At 35.1% G+C, this 15425-nt stretch overlaps 2 long non-coding RNA genes across 2 annotated transcripts; both read left to right on the plus strand.

Annotated features, from left to right (window-relative positions):
• The first annotated feature begins 8924 nt into the window (after window positions 1–8924).
• LOC132180245 (uncharacterized) lies at window positions 8925–10470 on the plus strand. Its single transcript, XR_009440084.1, has 4 exons — window positions 8925–9079; window positions 9760–9941; window positions 10152–10310; window positions 10405–10470. It is a non-coding gene; the product is annotated as an uncharacterized LOC132180245 (long non-coding RNA).
• A 479-nt stretch (window positions 10471–10949) lies between these two features.
• On the plus strand, window positions 10950–14704 carry LOC132183278 (uncharacterized). The gene is made up of 5 exons (XR_009440394.1): window positions 10950–11189; window positions 11279–11336; window positions 12456–12676; window positions 13372–13815; window positions 14448–14704. It is a non-coding gene; the product is annotated as an uncharacterized LOC132183278 (long non-coding RNA).
• The last annotated feature ends 721 nt before the right edge of the window (window positions 14705–15425 follow it).

Consider the following 15425-nt stretch of genomic DNA (forward strand, 5'->3'; position numbering starts at 1 on the left):
TTTCCCATTGCTGTTTTGTGACATGGTAATCTTGGCAGCACATAAGAGCATATGGTTGTGCATTTTCAGTATAATGTACGTAGTTTCCTTGTACATATCTTCTTTTCATTATGATATGCTGCTCAACTTCTTAAATGAATTCTTGATAGGTACTAGGAAACTGTTGTTAACAAATGTCCTTGCTCCTTTTTGTTTTATTCAGGTTAATGTATGAGGAGATCCTGTCACTGGTTTCTATCCCTCTGAGCTAAGGAGCAATTAGCGCGTGATATCAGTAACGACCCGCCTTAACAACTTGCTTGGATAACAGTCATGGCTAATGCCATAATCCCAATAGACCCGATGATTGTAGTGCATGTGTGATCCATCTTTGATCAAGTCTATAACGTACTCAACCATCAACACAGCTTGCCTGCAATGATTGGTGCTGAGATTTCAAGTATCCATCTTCTGATGCATGTGATCAAATTGTTAGAATATTTCAATAATAGATTTATTCTTTTTTCATAGCATGTATAAATAAAATTTAACAAAGACATACCTCCAGTATTCTCATGACTAAACATATGACAATGCTAGTCTACACAATAGGAACAAATACAAATATACAATACAAATTTCATGCTCATGACCGGTAAATGACTGTCTTCTCAAAATCGTGCAAATTACATTGAGCCACGGTGTTGATGTATTGTGGAGCTTGTACGAATCTCATAGGGAAGGGGTCCCAACCGTCATCTTTTAGGATATGTGAAAAAAGGCTAGGATCTTCGAGTTCATATCTTAGTTTCGCTTTGTTATCTTGTCTAAAGTTTTTTGCCGAAATGAAAGTGAACTCATCATAAGTTTTTGTGACATGCCAAAAGAATAATTTTAGTCATTGGAGTTAAATTCCGTTAAACAATTTGTCGAATTATGTTAGATGTCACGTCAATACCAATAAAATGGCGACATGTGTCATTCTTGATAATAAAAACATAAATATATTAAACTAAAAAATTAATTGTCTATTTTTATTTTTATTTTTTTTTTAAAAAAAATGTAAATGGGTGGTTGCTAGTTGGGCAGCCATTGGCAGGAGGCGGCTTGCTACCACCTCTGGCCACCTCAGGGCACGAGTCAACCCAAAGGTGGGGGTGGCCGAGCGCCACACTCAACCACCCCAGATGTTGCTGGTGGGCCACTTAGAGGTGGTCGTTATAATATTTCGGAAGTCTTATCAAAATGCGTGGTAGTTCAAAAATCTAAAATGAAGTTATTCATTTTTTATATATATTTTTTCCAATAAAAAAGAAAAGAAAAGAAAATTAAAAACACCAAATAGAAGTGGCCCTTTTCATATTAGCGCAATAATATATAGTAAATGTAGTTTCAATGTCGAAGTATAATGACAAATAAATGATAGTTGTTTTGTTCCGCTCAATAATTCTGGAAAGTGATGCCACAAGCATTAGATAATTTAGATTCCACCCAGCACCACCAGATCGAGGTAAGGATTATAAGAGGAATTGGATGCCACAGGGAAATGAAAATGGCCACGTTAGATGTGATGGACTTCTTTCGAATCTAATTTCAAGTAGCGCCCAAATAAATATGCATGCATGGTTGATTTTTTTATCATTTGTTTGTCATTTTTTCGGTTGTCGTTGGTTCTATTTTGAATTTGAAATTTAATCATAATTTAATATTGAACACTTTTGTTATGAACTTGTCTCCCAAATACATCAGGTAAAATAAAAACTTGGTGACAGAAATCACTCAACAACATTCCGCACGAAGAATTTATCTGATTATTGTTATGTAATGCCTAAAGCATCATCATTATGAAGTTGAAACCCATATTAGGATGTGTTAGAATATGATTAAATGATTAAATTTGTCTCTTCTTATCAATTTAAGCTTTTGAGATAATCAATAGTTTAACATGGTATTAGAGTCAAAAGTCCTGAGTTCGAAATTTGACTCTGTCATTTACCTCATATTTCAATTAAAAATTTTATGTGTAGATTATCGTCCATTAAAAAGAAGTTTGAGCCCATATGAGAAGTACTTTCTGGAGTTGGAGTAGGAACCAGAGCCAGAGGTGTCACTGAAGAAGCTGGTGGTTTTGCTTAGTTGTTTCTTCCACTTATGACTTATTAGCCTGCTTGTAAACTTTCCTCTTGTATTTTCTTAAGTTTTCTGCAATTATTGTAAAGAGCTCTAAGCTCCTTTGGTTATAAATATAAGAACAACTTATTGTTTTGGTTAATGCAACCAAAACAGAGTTTCTCCAAAATCTTCTTCCAAGCACATCACGGTTTGGGGCATACTGGAAAACTGTGAATTTAATTCAAATCATAACAAGTAGAATCATGTTTATATAGAAATAAAGTGATTGTCGGTATATAAAATTGAGTCTGGTGGCTGTATCCCACCCACCGTTTGAGCTAATCACAGAGAAATGATTTGATGGGTTTTCAGTTTGAGCTAATCACAGGAATCGTGTATATATACAGGTAGAGTAGAGGGAAAAGGAAAGAACCCTCTGAGAAAGAAGATAAGCTGTTTAGTTGTGTTTGGTCTTTGGAGTTGGTTCAAGTATCATGAAGATATGGCAATGACAGACCAACTAACCCTCACTTTCTCTCTCTCTCCTTCGTCTGCTACCATTTACGAAAAGTAACCCAACCATGTCAGATTCAGAGTTTTCCAAGCTCAAATCTTTGGAAAAAAAAAAAAAGAAAAGAAAGAAGAAATGTGTTATGTGGGTAAAGCTACAAAGATCTTCTTCATCTTCATTGTCACGGTGTTGGTGGTTCTTGGCCTTGTTCTGGGATTTGGGCTTCTCCGCCATACCCTCCAGAAGACCCACAAATGCACTGGCGACTCTTGCCAGTGCATTTGTATTCTTTTTACGGTTAAATAATTAGTAATTCTTAGTTGAGTTTGTATATATGAGACAATGTGGGTTGATTGATTGGTGGGATGGTCCTGCATCTGGTTTTTGCAACGGTGGATCCGGTTTTTCTGGGTTTGTAGAATCTATTTGTTGGTACAATCTTTGAGTATCAGTGGATTTACAGAGTTATCCCTGCAATTCCATTCTATTTTTGTGCAACGAATATTGACCTTTTTATCACTCTAAAACCTAAAACTAACATTTCAAAACAAAAAATAACATCATATAATCTCCCAATTAAAATACCGAAAGTCAAAAACTTTAATTAACATCAAATCTCAACAACTCAACAATAAACGAATAAAATCTGGGATTAATTAATGCTTACTCCCATAGAGTTTCTTCAAGCTTTTCTCCCTCGCCTTGCTTACTCTATTTTCCTCTTTCATAATAAAATTTTCCATAAAATCAATTTAAAAAGAATGGCTAAGCCCTGGGGGGGTGGGGATTCACACCATTCCTAGAAGCCAATTCAACTTTTAAACCAAACTTTTTTTCTAAAATGAAATTTAGAAATTAAATGTTCAAAGCGTAAATGTTTGTAAATCATTCTAACCAAGGCCTAATTAGATGGGCCTACCTGAATTGGGCTCAAGTACGGCCTAACACTATTTAGGACACAATGTGTTGCACATTTTGACAAGAGAAGGTGTAAAACGATTTAAAACATGTTTTTCACCATGGAGAAGTGTTAGAAAGTCAAACAAATAAATTTAGAAAATTTTTTAAATTGATTGGCAAGGGCTTTTAAATTAAAAAAATGCAATTCTTTCTCTTTTGTCTGTCACTCACGATTTATCACCTCAGTTTGAAAATTTTTCTGGGTTCATTTATTTGGCTCCTTAGCACTTCTTTTTCACCATGAGTAGTGCTAGAGAGCCAAAGAGTTGAACCCAAAAAAATTTTCAAACTGACATGGCAAGAGTTTTTAAATTAAAAAAATGCAATTCTCTTTCTCTTGTCTGCTACTCACGGTCTACTACGTTAGTTTGAAAATTTTTTTGGATTCAACTCTTTGGCTCTCTAGCACTTCTCTTTCACCATATGCATACCGAAGGAAGATCTTCTCCCGCTCAAATAAATTGCAGAGTATCTAGTTAGTAATATTTTAGGAGTATTTTTGTCTTTCCATTTTTTGAGGGGATAAAAATATTCTTCCAAATGAACTGGGGAGGATCCTAATTCTATGCATACTTACACAACATCTTTACTTTACTGCATATAATATTTAGATAAAATTACTGAATCATCCCTGAATTTTAAACCTTTATTTTACTTTTTTTTTTAAGCTCCTTGAATTTGTTCCTCTTATCAAATAGTTCCTTCCGTCTAATTCTGTAAAATATTTTTTTAAGGAATCCTCATAATATTATAATTACAACATTTTTCAAAAGATAGATTAAAAAAAAAAAAAAAAAGAAAAAGAAAAAGAAAAATTATAGGAAAGTGGCTTGCATTTATCGTCTCCCAATAGAAGGGTGACTTACGACCAACCCCTATCAGAGGAGGGGTTGCTCCTAAGGGGCAAGGGTGACATTATAAATAGGTGAATCAGACTAGCCACAATTTTTTTTTTCTTTTTTCTTTTCATTTTCTTTTGAAAAATAGTATAATTGTAATTTATGTAGACTCTGAAAAGAAAATTGATGGGTTCTAGACAAAATTGACAGAATGATTAATTTAATAATGAAAACAAACCCAAGGAGATAAGAGATAAAAGTAGAATAGAGAGTAATTTGATTTAGGCCAAAACGTAGGGGATGAATCAATAATTATGAAAACAAGAAAGAAGATGATCAAAGAGGTTCAAAGGGAAACACCCACTCAATAGAAATCAAACCAAAACCCTATCTAAATCCCAAGCCTTTCAAAGAATAAGATTTGCTTAAACTTACCTAGCTTTGTCCTTTAGTAAGAAACTGATCAGTTCTAAACAATCTATTTTAGCAATTGCTCTCCAGTTTTGGGATGATAAACTTATAAACCTGTTATATAATTCCGTAACAAAATGATTCTTCTGTACATGAAAATATAATTTACGTAAGTAAAAAATAAAAACCAAAAGAAAAAAAGAAAAAAAAGAAGAAGAAGTTGGTTCTTGTGGCCTAACGGCGTAGCCAAAAACCCCCCAAAACGGACCAAAATAATTCGGGTCCACTTTTGGGTGCGGAAAGACGAAGAGATAGAGGGGAAATACAAAAGCTAGAAAAAAAAGGGAAAAAGAAAAGAAAAAAAAAAAAAAGTGTGGGGCTGTCGGGTCTAGTGGGGAAAAAAGGTAGGACATGTTGATGGAATGGGTGTTGTGAATTAAAGAAACAAAGAAATCCAACTTATACTTACAAAAATTACAAACATGGCCTTATAAGGCCATGTTTAATTAATATTTTCCTTAATTATACACATAACCCTAAAAAGTTTAATCTTTTGGAATGGACCATACTAAATATTTGGGGGTACTACATGTACGCAACTTCTTTTCTAAATCAAACCAACTTGTATATGGCTTTAAAATGGTATGATTCAGGCAGTGAGGGAGATACTCGATAACATTGCAACTGATAGGATCAAATTTGACTTTACTGACCGCCCTACAAGGACACAGTTTGAGCATAGGAAGAGAGAAGATACACATTCGTTTATAGCTGACGAAGAAGTTATTGGGGGAGAGGTTGAAAGGAAGACTATTAAAGAGTCGTTGTTGGATTTTAATAGGATACTGAAGGGTTCCATTATGTCCATAGTTGGGATTGGTGGACAAGGCAAAACCACGCTTGCTCAGTGTGTGTTCAATGACAAGGAGGTCCAAAGTCATTTTAATTTGAAACTTTGGGTGTGTGTCTCTGAAGTTTTTGACGTGAAAACTATTGTTCAAAAGATCATAGAATATGCAACTGAAAGGAGACCGGAAAGCAATGAGATGGATTTGTTGCAACGTTAACTTCAAGCATTAATTTATGGGAAGCGATATTTACTTGTTTTAGCCGATGTATGGAATGAGGATATTGAAAGATGGCCCAGTTTGAAAAAACTGTTGGTCGGTGGCAAACTAGGAAGCAAAGTTTTGGTTACTACACATAGCGAAAAAGTTGCAAAGATTATAAACAAAGATTCACTGTTTCTTTTGGGAGGTCTATCTGAAAGTAATTATTGGGATTTATTTAAGAAAATGGCATTTGAAGACAGAGAAGAGCCAAAGAATCCAAAGATAGTAAAAATCGGAAAGGAAATCGTACAAAAGTGTGCACAAGTTCCTCTTGCTATAAGGAGCATAGGGAGTCTCGGAGGATGATTGGTTATACTTTGAAAACAATGAACTTTACAAAATAACTCAACAAGACAATGATATTTTCCCAATACTTAAGTTGAGTCATGATCATCTCCCATTACACTTGAAGCAATGCTTTGCTTTTTGTTTGTTGTTTCCAAAACATTCTGAAATTGAAGTGCGGTTGTTGATTCAGCTATGGATAGCTCAAGGCTCTATTCTTTCATCAAATAGAAATAGTCGTCTTGAAGATGTTGGTCACGAGTATTTTATGGGTTTTCTGTGGAGGTCATTTTTCCAAGATATAGAAATAAATGAATATGGTGATATAGAAACATGCAAAATGCATGACCTTATTCATGATCTTGCACCGTCAATAACAATGAATGAGTGCATAATTTCAGATCCCTTGCTCAAGGCACACAAAATGAGAATGCTTCTTTTGCTATTTCCAACAATGTCTAGCCATAAGCCAATCTATGATACACTTACTTCAAGTTTTAAATGCTTATGCGATTTAAATTTGAGTCAATCAAATATTCAATATGTATCGTATTCCATTGGCAAGTTAAAGCATTTAAAATTTCTTGACCTTTCTTGGACTGAAGATATCAAACTACTCCTGTCTTTCTATAACTAAATTGCAAAATTTGCAAACACTAAGGCTTGACTTTTGAAGTGGGCTTAAAGAATTGCCAAAAGATACTAAAAAATTGATTAGCCTTAGTCATCTTGCACTTTATGAGTGTAGGAGCTTGACTCATATGCGGATGGATTGGGAAAGTTAACCGCTCTCCAAACATTAATGACCATGTACAGTATAGGGAAGAAGAAGAAAAGTTATTTTCCAAAGCAAAAGGATGGGCTAGACGGTCGGATGGTTTAGATGAGTTGAGAGGAGAACTACATATCAAGCACTTGAGATCTTCTCCGTCGAAAGCCAAGGCTGCACACTTGGAGAAAAAGCGACACCTTAAAATCCTGAAATTAGAGTGGGACCCAGATACTTGTGACTATAATGGTAAGGCAACTCCAAATGATGAACAACTACTGGAACACCTTCAGCCACACCACAATTTGAAACAATTAATTGTAAATGGGTATGCAGGTGTGCGGTTACCTTTCTGGATGTCCTCGCTCTCGAATTTGGTTTCTAATTTCATATACAGTTGTAAATGGTGCCTCTATATACCACCATTGAAACAATTCCCTTCTCTCAAGATTCTTAGTCTTTTTGACTTAAGTGTGCTGGAGTACATAAGCGATGATGGTGATGATGTGTCCTCTTCTTCCCTTCAATGTATCAGGCTTGAGAAATTGCCTAAGTTGAGGGGATGGTCGTGGCATGCAGTAACAATAAAACATGGTATTCCATTAGATTTATCTCCTTGCCTTTCTTCTTTATGTATCATTGATTGCCCTATTATGTCACCAACACCAGTCAGAGTACTCAATAACATTGCAAATGATGATCATGGGGAATCGATTTGCAAAAAGCTCTCAATTATCCACTATTGTTTCCTATCTTTCACTTCAATAGCATTCTCCCGGGTCTAATATCTTGCTTCTTTTTTCTTTTATGTTTTTTAAATATTTCTTGTGTTTCCTCGGGAGACAGGTCCACTTGGATTTGTAATTTCAAAACTTGGAATTTAAAAATAGTGAATTTAAAAGGTGTGATTTTAGATCATGATTTGAAAATGCAGATTTTTTAACGTTTTCAAATCCGAATTCCTTATAAACACATTCACAAATGATGCATCTTTTGTAATATTGTTTAAAATTGCACCCGTGGCCTGCAAAATTGCAGAGCCAAACAGTAGTATTAGGCATTGGGTAAAAAACTTATGATAGACCAAGAAAGTCTTTCACATCCCAAATTTTCTTAAAAACTCAATAAAAATTTTGCGCAACTCTGGGTTTTCTCATAATCAAATACAGATTTAGACAGATTCTTTTTGTTATTATTGTTACCGGAGTCTATCAGCAACTCACTCTATTCATGGATTGATTTGACCTTTTTACTATTTTCATTGGAAAATTTTGAGTTATTGTTGAGTTTATTATTTGGTATTTTGATGGTCAGCAGAGACGTGCATAAAAAATCATCAATTTACGAAGTGGATGTGAGAATCACTAGGGAATTTCTAGAATATTCTCGGATATGTTTTCAGAGCACTTTCATGATGAGGAAGATCGGGTGAGTAAATGGTGCAAGCATGACAATGAGCTGAGCGTGTGAAAGGGGACATTCAATTAACCATATTAATTTGAATTTTTAAATACTATTCTGCCTACAATTTGTTGAGCAAATTTTATCAGCATTTAGAACTTAAAAGACATGATCAAAAATCCTAGCTGTCCTTAAATTCCACCTAACAAGTATTTGGCATTTGCAGGTTTCTTCCACTTACTTGAAAGCATTTTAATCCCAAAAGACAGTGAGAATGCTTGCTTGTCTTCAAGTTAAATCGGTTGCTGTGCTCCAAGGGTACTGACTGGAATTGAAGATCATGTTTACCAACCCCTCTGTTTATGTGTCTCGTGTTAGTGCAATGCTTCAGTTAGTGCTGCCTTTGCATATATTCTTTGCAAGTTATATTCATGGTTCTGTTATATCTAAATAGGCTTTTAAAAAGTCAGCGACATGTAATGAATACGTAAGTGGACTTCTGTTTGCTTGATTGTAAGTGGACTCTGTAGATAATGTTTTTAATATAAATATTTATTTGTAGGAAAGCTACGGATGATATATTGTGTATGCAGTGCTTGAAAATTCAGCCTGTTGGGCCAGGTTGCTCAATTTCTTCCTGTGGTGGACTATCGATAGCAGAGTAATATTGCAGTACTTGCAAATTTTAAAATGATAAAAGGTACATACTTTTATTTTTAATTCATTTTCCCTCCCTAATCATTTATTGATGACATAAGTTTTTACATTTTCAGAGTTTAATGGAGTGAAAATTATCAGATCTATAATTTGTTGGAACCAACTGAAAAAATTGAGTCCAAAATCATTATTTTTTTTTTAAATTTTTTCTTTTTGTAAGTTGTGAACCATTGTACTGTGAGTCCATTTTGTGGTAGGTGACCTGGACAATAGGCAAGTTTACCCCATGTGATCAATATGATTTTGTTTCTCTCCTTTGCCTGTTGCCTAGAACCGGCTTAAGCTATTGATTCTTGTTACTGACTTGTTTATTGTCTGTACATTCATACATCTCTAACCTACATGCTTGTTAAACTTCTATGCTTTTATAAGTACTTGCATGGAAAGTTGCACTTTTATTTCTTGTAGGTACACATTTTGTGTTCAATCGATGTATGATTGGTTAGATATAGTACTCAATGTGTGTACACAGGAGTTTTAAGGTCCATAATAACTGATGGAAACAGAGTGCTATATCTGGCTGCCATTCTTCTTGTCTTTTCTTTCTAATTTCAATAATCTAAATTTAGTGATTATTTTTACTGTGGTTTTATTCGGAAAAGTGAATTCCTACCTTCTTCTCCTTTTATCAATTTTTTTCCCTAAACCTTGGTTCTTTGGCAGAACAAAGATGTAACTGATGCAATTCAGAAGGTTGCTGCTGCTTATGACTGCAAAATTGTTGAATGTGTTTTTCTCCATCAGCTGAAGCAGTTTGACAGGAACTACCACTTGAAGATGAAAGCATCGAGGTTTATTTTCAGTGAAATAAATCAGAAATTTCCTCCCATGCCATTCACAGCTAGGTGTGTTGTGCCTTCACCGCTTTGTTTAAAACATTGTCTTTTGGTGAATGTGTTAATCTTGAACTCTTGCAGCCATATCCTGTTCTTCATGAGAAGCTGGCCCGTAGGAAACTTCTATCTGGGTTCAAAGCAGAACCCTGGTCAGATTCACACACACACAGTTGATGTTAGTTTTTCTAATTTTGCAACAATGGGTTGTTGGTTTTGCAGGAGATTATGTTGCTCACATCAAATTCACAGTTTTGCTAATGCCAAATGTTTCGAATAGAGTCACATCTCATCCTCTGCAGGAGCTGCAGCCCACAAAGACAACAGATGATCCTGAAAGCAAGGCCTTACTAGCCTTGGGCACCATGAAAAAGAAGAAAGGTAAGCTGGAACATGATAATTGGTAAACTAGAACTATATTATCCTCAGTTATGTAATGGAATTCTTATTTGTTGGGATTATTTGTGTGTTGCAGGTAAAAAGGTTGACAAAGCTGAGGAATCAACAGAAGCCATGCCTATGGATCCAACAACAAATGGTGCTGCTTCCCATCCCAAGATTGAGTTTTTTATTTTTTTTAATTTTTTTTGTTCTGTTTCATTTTTCAACCCCCTAGTGAAACTTCGACCAAAATTTTGGGACCCAGAATGTGGTGATGAAAGTGATAAGGCTATTGCAAATGATGAACAATTGCTGCAAAACCTCCAGCCAGACCTAAATTTGAAATTATTATCTATATTTGGGTATGCAGGTGTCAGGTTGTCTAATTGGGTGTCCTCGCTCTCGAATTTGAAATCTATTTTCTTATTGGTTTGTAAATGGTTTCAACATATCCCACCATTGGGCCAATTTCCTTTTCTGAAGCGTCTTTCTCTTAAAAACTTGAGTGAGCTGGAGTACATAAGTAATGATGGTAGTGATGTGTCCTCTTCTCCCCTCAAAATTCTCACACTTGTTAATTCGCCAAAGTTGAAGGGATGGTGGAGGACGAGGAAACAGTAACAGTAGAGCATCCTCTTCCATTATTCCCATCATTTCCTTGCCTTTCTCATTTATGCATCGATAATTGTCCTATGACGTAAGAGGTGTGCCTCTTTACGTCGTTTGACAATTGATGAGTGTCCTCGCTTGGAGGAAAGATGTGAACAGAGAATGGGAGAGGATTGGCCAAAGACTGCTCACGTCCCAATTAACTTTCAAAATGGCGGAGATGGTAATCGTATAGAGTGGAGCGCAAGCCAAACTTGCCAAATTTATCAGGTTTTTAAGTCATCAATTAGACAATAATTTTCTTCTTCATTTTACTCTATGAGGCTTGTGATATATATCATATTTGATTTCATATGCAGGAACAATTGAAGGTTTTGCGAATAGACACTTCTTCAAACCTTGCCGACAATCAGATTTGTACAAAGCTCTAACTTTTACAGTATTGTTTCCTAACTTTCACTTCAATGGCATTTCTAGTATTGCTTTCTTTTCCTTTTTAAAATATTTATTGCGTTTCCATTTGTGTTTCCAGTAGCATCATGTTTTAGGTAAAAGACTTATAATAGATCAGGGAAGTCAATCCCATCCCAAATTTTGATAAAACTTTAATACAAATTTTGCATTACTGTGTTAGGATTTTCTCAGTGTCAAACGTAGATTCTGTTGAATAAACAGATGAAATTTACATAGAGATGAAAAACAATAAGCAAAATCTACTAGAACTTGATTTTTCACTCCAGACTGCGTTGAGGATCGATGTGACGCCTCTTCTGCTTTGTTGATCTCTTAAAAGGCATCTTGATATTGTGGTTGGAAAACCACAATAACATTTGGGCATTTATCCAGATTTCTATATTTTTAAAAAAAATGTGTTTGATAGCTTTGTTTGGATTAGAAGCACGACGTTCATTTTATTTTATCTGATTATGCAGGAAGCAACAATAGCTTTGAATATATTAAAACAGAGCTTTGAATACTAACATAGAGATACTTTCAGATATGCATATCACCCACTAATTTCATTTTTCTGTAAGTTGTCTTGTTTTCCTCATTATATCATCTTCTCCATATATGTGAATTCTGAACTTTTCAATTCAGCAAAAAGAAACCCTATAAAATTGCATGCAATTACTTTTATCTTTATAAATAAATAATAGGTATATATCTTGAACATTATAATTTATGACAGTATGTCAACTTCTTTTTTTCTAAAATTTTCCATGATATTAATTAACACTTGTACAGTTGTACTTTCAGCATTACTTTGTACCCCTTCAATTGTTCTGTTAACACATGGCCTTAGTTGTTGCATTTCCTGATTGATGTAACACTTCCCTTCACGTGTAGACTTAAATTTTTCTTTAATAGGTGAGACTCAACATATGGCCTTGCATCATCAATAGGTTTAATAGTGGAGACTAGCAAGAGCAAATTGAACCGCTTGATAGTCTATCCTCAAAAATTTGCACAATATTGCTTATTCAACATGTAAAAGGATGCCAAGGTATAATATTAGCTTTCCCTTTCCTTGTGCAGGCTGAGAAGAATGAGCTTCGTGATGAGAAGCAGAGGCTCAAGGCTGGCAAAGAGAAGTTGGAGGAGCAAGTGAAAGCAATGAGTGCTCAACCAGACTCCCTGCCTCATCCCTCTGCAATGTTTGGTACATTTTCTGCTCAAGCTGATGGTTGTCCCAACATGGCAATTCATGGCACCTGCTGTAGTTGACACATCACAGGATCATGTATTACGCAATTCAGGTATAGTGACTAGAACTTGTTGTGGTATAGTGACTAGAACTTCTTGTATTTTCATGCATTACGCACCTGCTGTAGGTGCCATGAATTTCTCCTGTTATATTTTCTCCTGTTAGACAGTATAGTGACTAGAACTTCTTGTGGGTTTCTGCTCATCTTGTGTACAATAAAATCAGCAAATGCTTTGAAGTTTAAGTTGTTGAACGGAAGTGGGTACATGTCTTCAACAAATGCTTTTGATCATCGTCTCTGAATTAGTGGCAACCTTTGCTCTTGTTGAGCTTTTTGAGAGTCAGGTAGTCAAATATAGGAGGTAGAGCTAGAGATAAAAGGCAATTTTTTTTCTTCTTCTCTATTATGGTTAAAATTATGATGGCTGCTATAGTATACGCTTTAAGATGCCGAAAAATGCCAATGCTATTCCTTTTTCCTCATTCGCTTCTGAGGGTTTTAATGTTTGGAAGAGCTTCTGATTTCAAGTGCAGAACCAAAAGCACTATTTAAGATTTGGAGCCAAGTCGAAACTTTTTCACTCTGCAACAATTCATTAAGTTGAGAAGCTGGGAATTAGATATTGTTACTTTCGTCAGTACAATTGTTCATTCCACATTTGATTTCGTCACAACTAGTGCTTGATTTCTTAGTCCAAACTACTCCAAGAATATGATGTCTCTGCTGCTTTGTTGATCTTTCCATAGGTATATGGATATTGCGGTTGGAAAACCAAATTTGGCAACTATGGTGCTCTTGGAATAGCATTTTAAGCATAGGGCTTGTAATGATCTTCTGAAAGATCATAAGGATTTGAAAGTTGAAGTGGTTGGATGCTTGACAGGGGGAGGATCTTGAGGTTCTTGGGAAGAGGATCTTGAGGTTTATCATTCTGTATTCATCATCTTTCTTTCAAGTTTTGTTCTATGGATTCCATTCCTCTATGCCCCATGCCCCCATGGTTCTACTTCCTCTTGGAACTTGGCTCGAGATTGTGCTTTTTCTACTCAACTTACTCCCTGATTGAAAATGTCTTCATTTGGCAACAGAGGCCCAGAGAGCTCTAAAGGGAAGCTATGTTTTCCCCCCTAAAGGAAACCTTGGGGCCGAGCCAGAGCTTGAAATGGGTGGCCCCCTCAAGAGTCGTTTGGGTAATCATTCTGATTTCTGTATTTTAAACCCCAATTTTGATATTTTAGTTTAGACATGCACAATTTTAGATATGGAATATGTGTATTTGGCTGGATTTGGTTGCTGAGAAAAGTTTGGAGAAGAAAATAAAAGATTTTATAATGCAAAATGTCTTAAAAAATTATGTGGGTATACAAATTCAATGACTGATTTTTTTAAAAATTATATAGGATAAGGTCAAAAGAAGAACAGACAGCAATTCTCAGTATCAAATTCTTCTAACATAACATAACAGGCAGCAGTTCTCAGACACTTATTTTAGCTGCACCTTTTTGATATTGTTAGCACAAGGGCTGCTGTTATCAAGTTCAATCTCTCTATTTATAACAATTTTCACTAAGATGAATTATTGACCCAAGATTTTGGAGTTTACGAGGGAATTAATTGAATTAATTGGTGGCTGAAAGAGATGATCATCTGCCATGAACGCCAATGGTAGGGATTGATCCAAGAAGAAAGCATATCTTGTTCTAAACCTTGTGAATCGTTCAGTTTATGGTGTGACACTTTCATTAATCTTATTCCAACTATTTAGATTAATATGATTTTGATTGTCATAGATAATATTTTTAATGTCAATATTTATTTGCAGGAAAGCTAGGTAAGAGATAGTTGGGCTGCACAGTTGTTAATCAGTTGGGCTTTAGTTGTTAGTTAGTTGGGCTGGACAGTACGTTGTTAATCAGTTGGGCTTGATAGCTAGAATCAATTGGGCTTGATAGCTTGGGCTTGATAAATGGTATATAAACCAAAAGTCAGTAGAAGTCCATTATCGAAGAGCTTGTACTTTCTGGAATCTGTAGTTTGTAGTTCTTGATAGCTTGTAGTTGATATTTTAGCCTAGTCTTGTAAGAGGAGTCTGATCAAACTCGAATTGATCCTTATCTGTAATTCGTTCCGTTCAATTCCATTTTCAATCTATTGTTTTTCATATCATTTAATCATTCATCCTTAATCAATACAAAAATTCTCAAATCAATAACAGGTGTGTTACAAGCTATGGCTGAAATATTGTGTACGCAGAAAAATCAGCCTTTTGAGCTAATTTGCTCCATTCCTTCCTATGGTGGATTATCCATAGCAGAGTGGTAAAAATTTTGATTATTTTGGTTCTAATACCATGTTAAATTATTAGTTGTCTAAAAAACTTAAGCTTTTGAGATAACCGGTGATTTAACATGGTATCAGAGCTAAAGATTGTGAGATTGAACCTTAACTACGTCAATTCACTTCTATTTAAATTAAATACTTCACATGTTGGGCCTTACCTATTTAAGGAGAGTTTGAGCTCATATATTGTGAGTGGGAGCGATAAAGTAATAGTTAAGTAATTAAAATTTACCTTTTTATATTAGCTTAAGTTTTTGAAACAAATGATGATTAACATGGTATCAAAGCCAAATATCATGGGATCAAACATTGACTCTGTCAATTCACCTTTATTTAAATTAAATATTCCACGTGTGGATTGCTTAAAATTGAACACACCCAGTTTTGGTATTAAGCCATACAAGACAAGGAGACAAAGCAACGGCTAGTAATAGTAAAATAACGGCTACTAATAGTTGAA

The sequence above is a fragment of the Corylus avellana genome, chromosome ca5, assembly GCF_901000735.1.
Source record: "Corylus avellana chromosome ca5, CavTom2PMs-1.0".
NCBI classification, from domain to species: domain Eukaryota; kingdom Viridiplantae; phylum Streptophyta; class Magnoliopsida; order Fagales; family Betulaceae; genus Corylus; species Corylus avellana.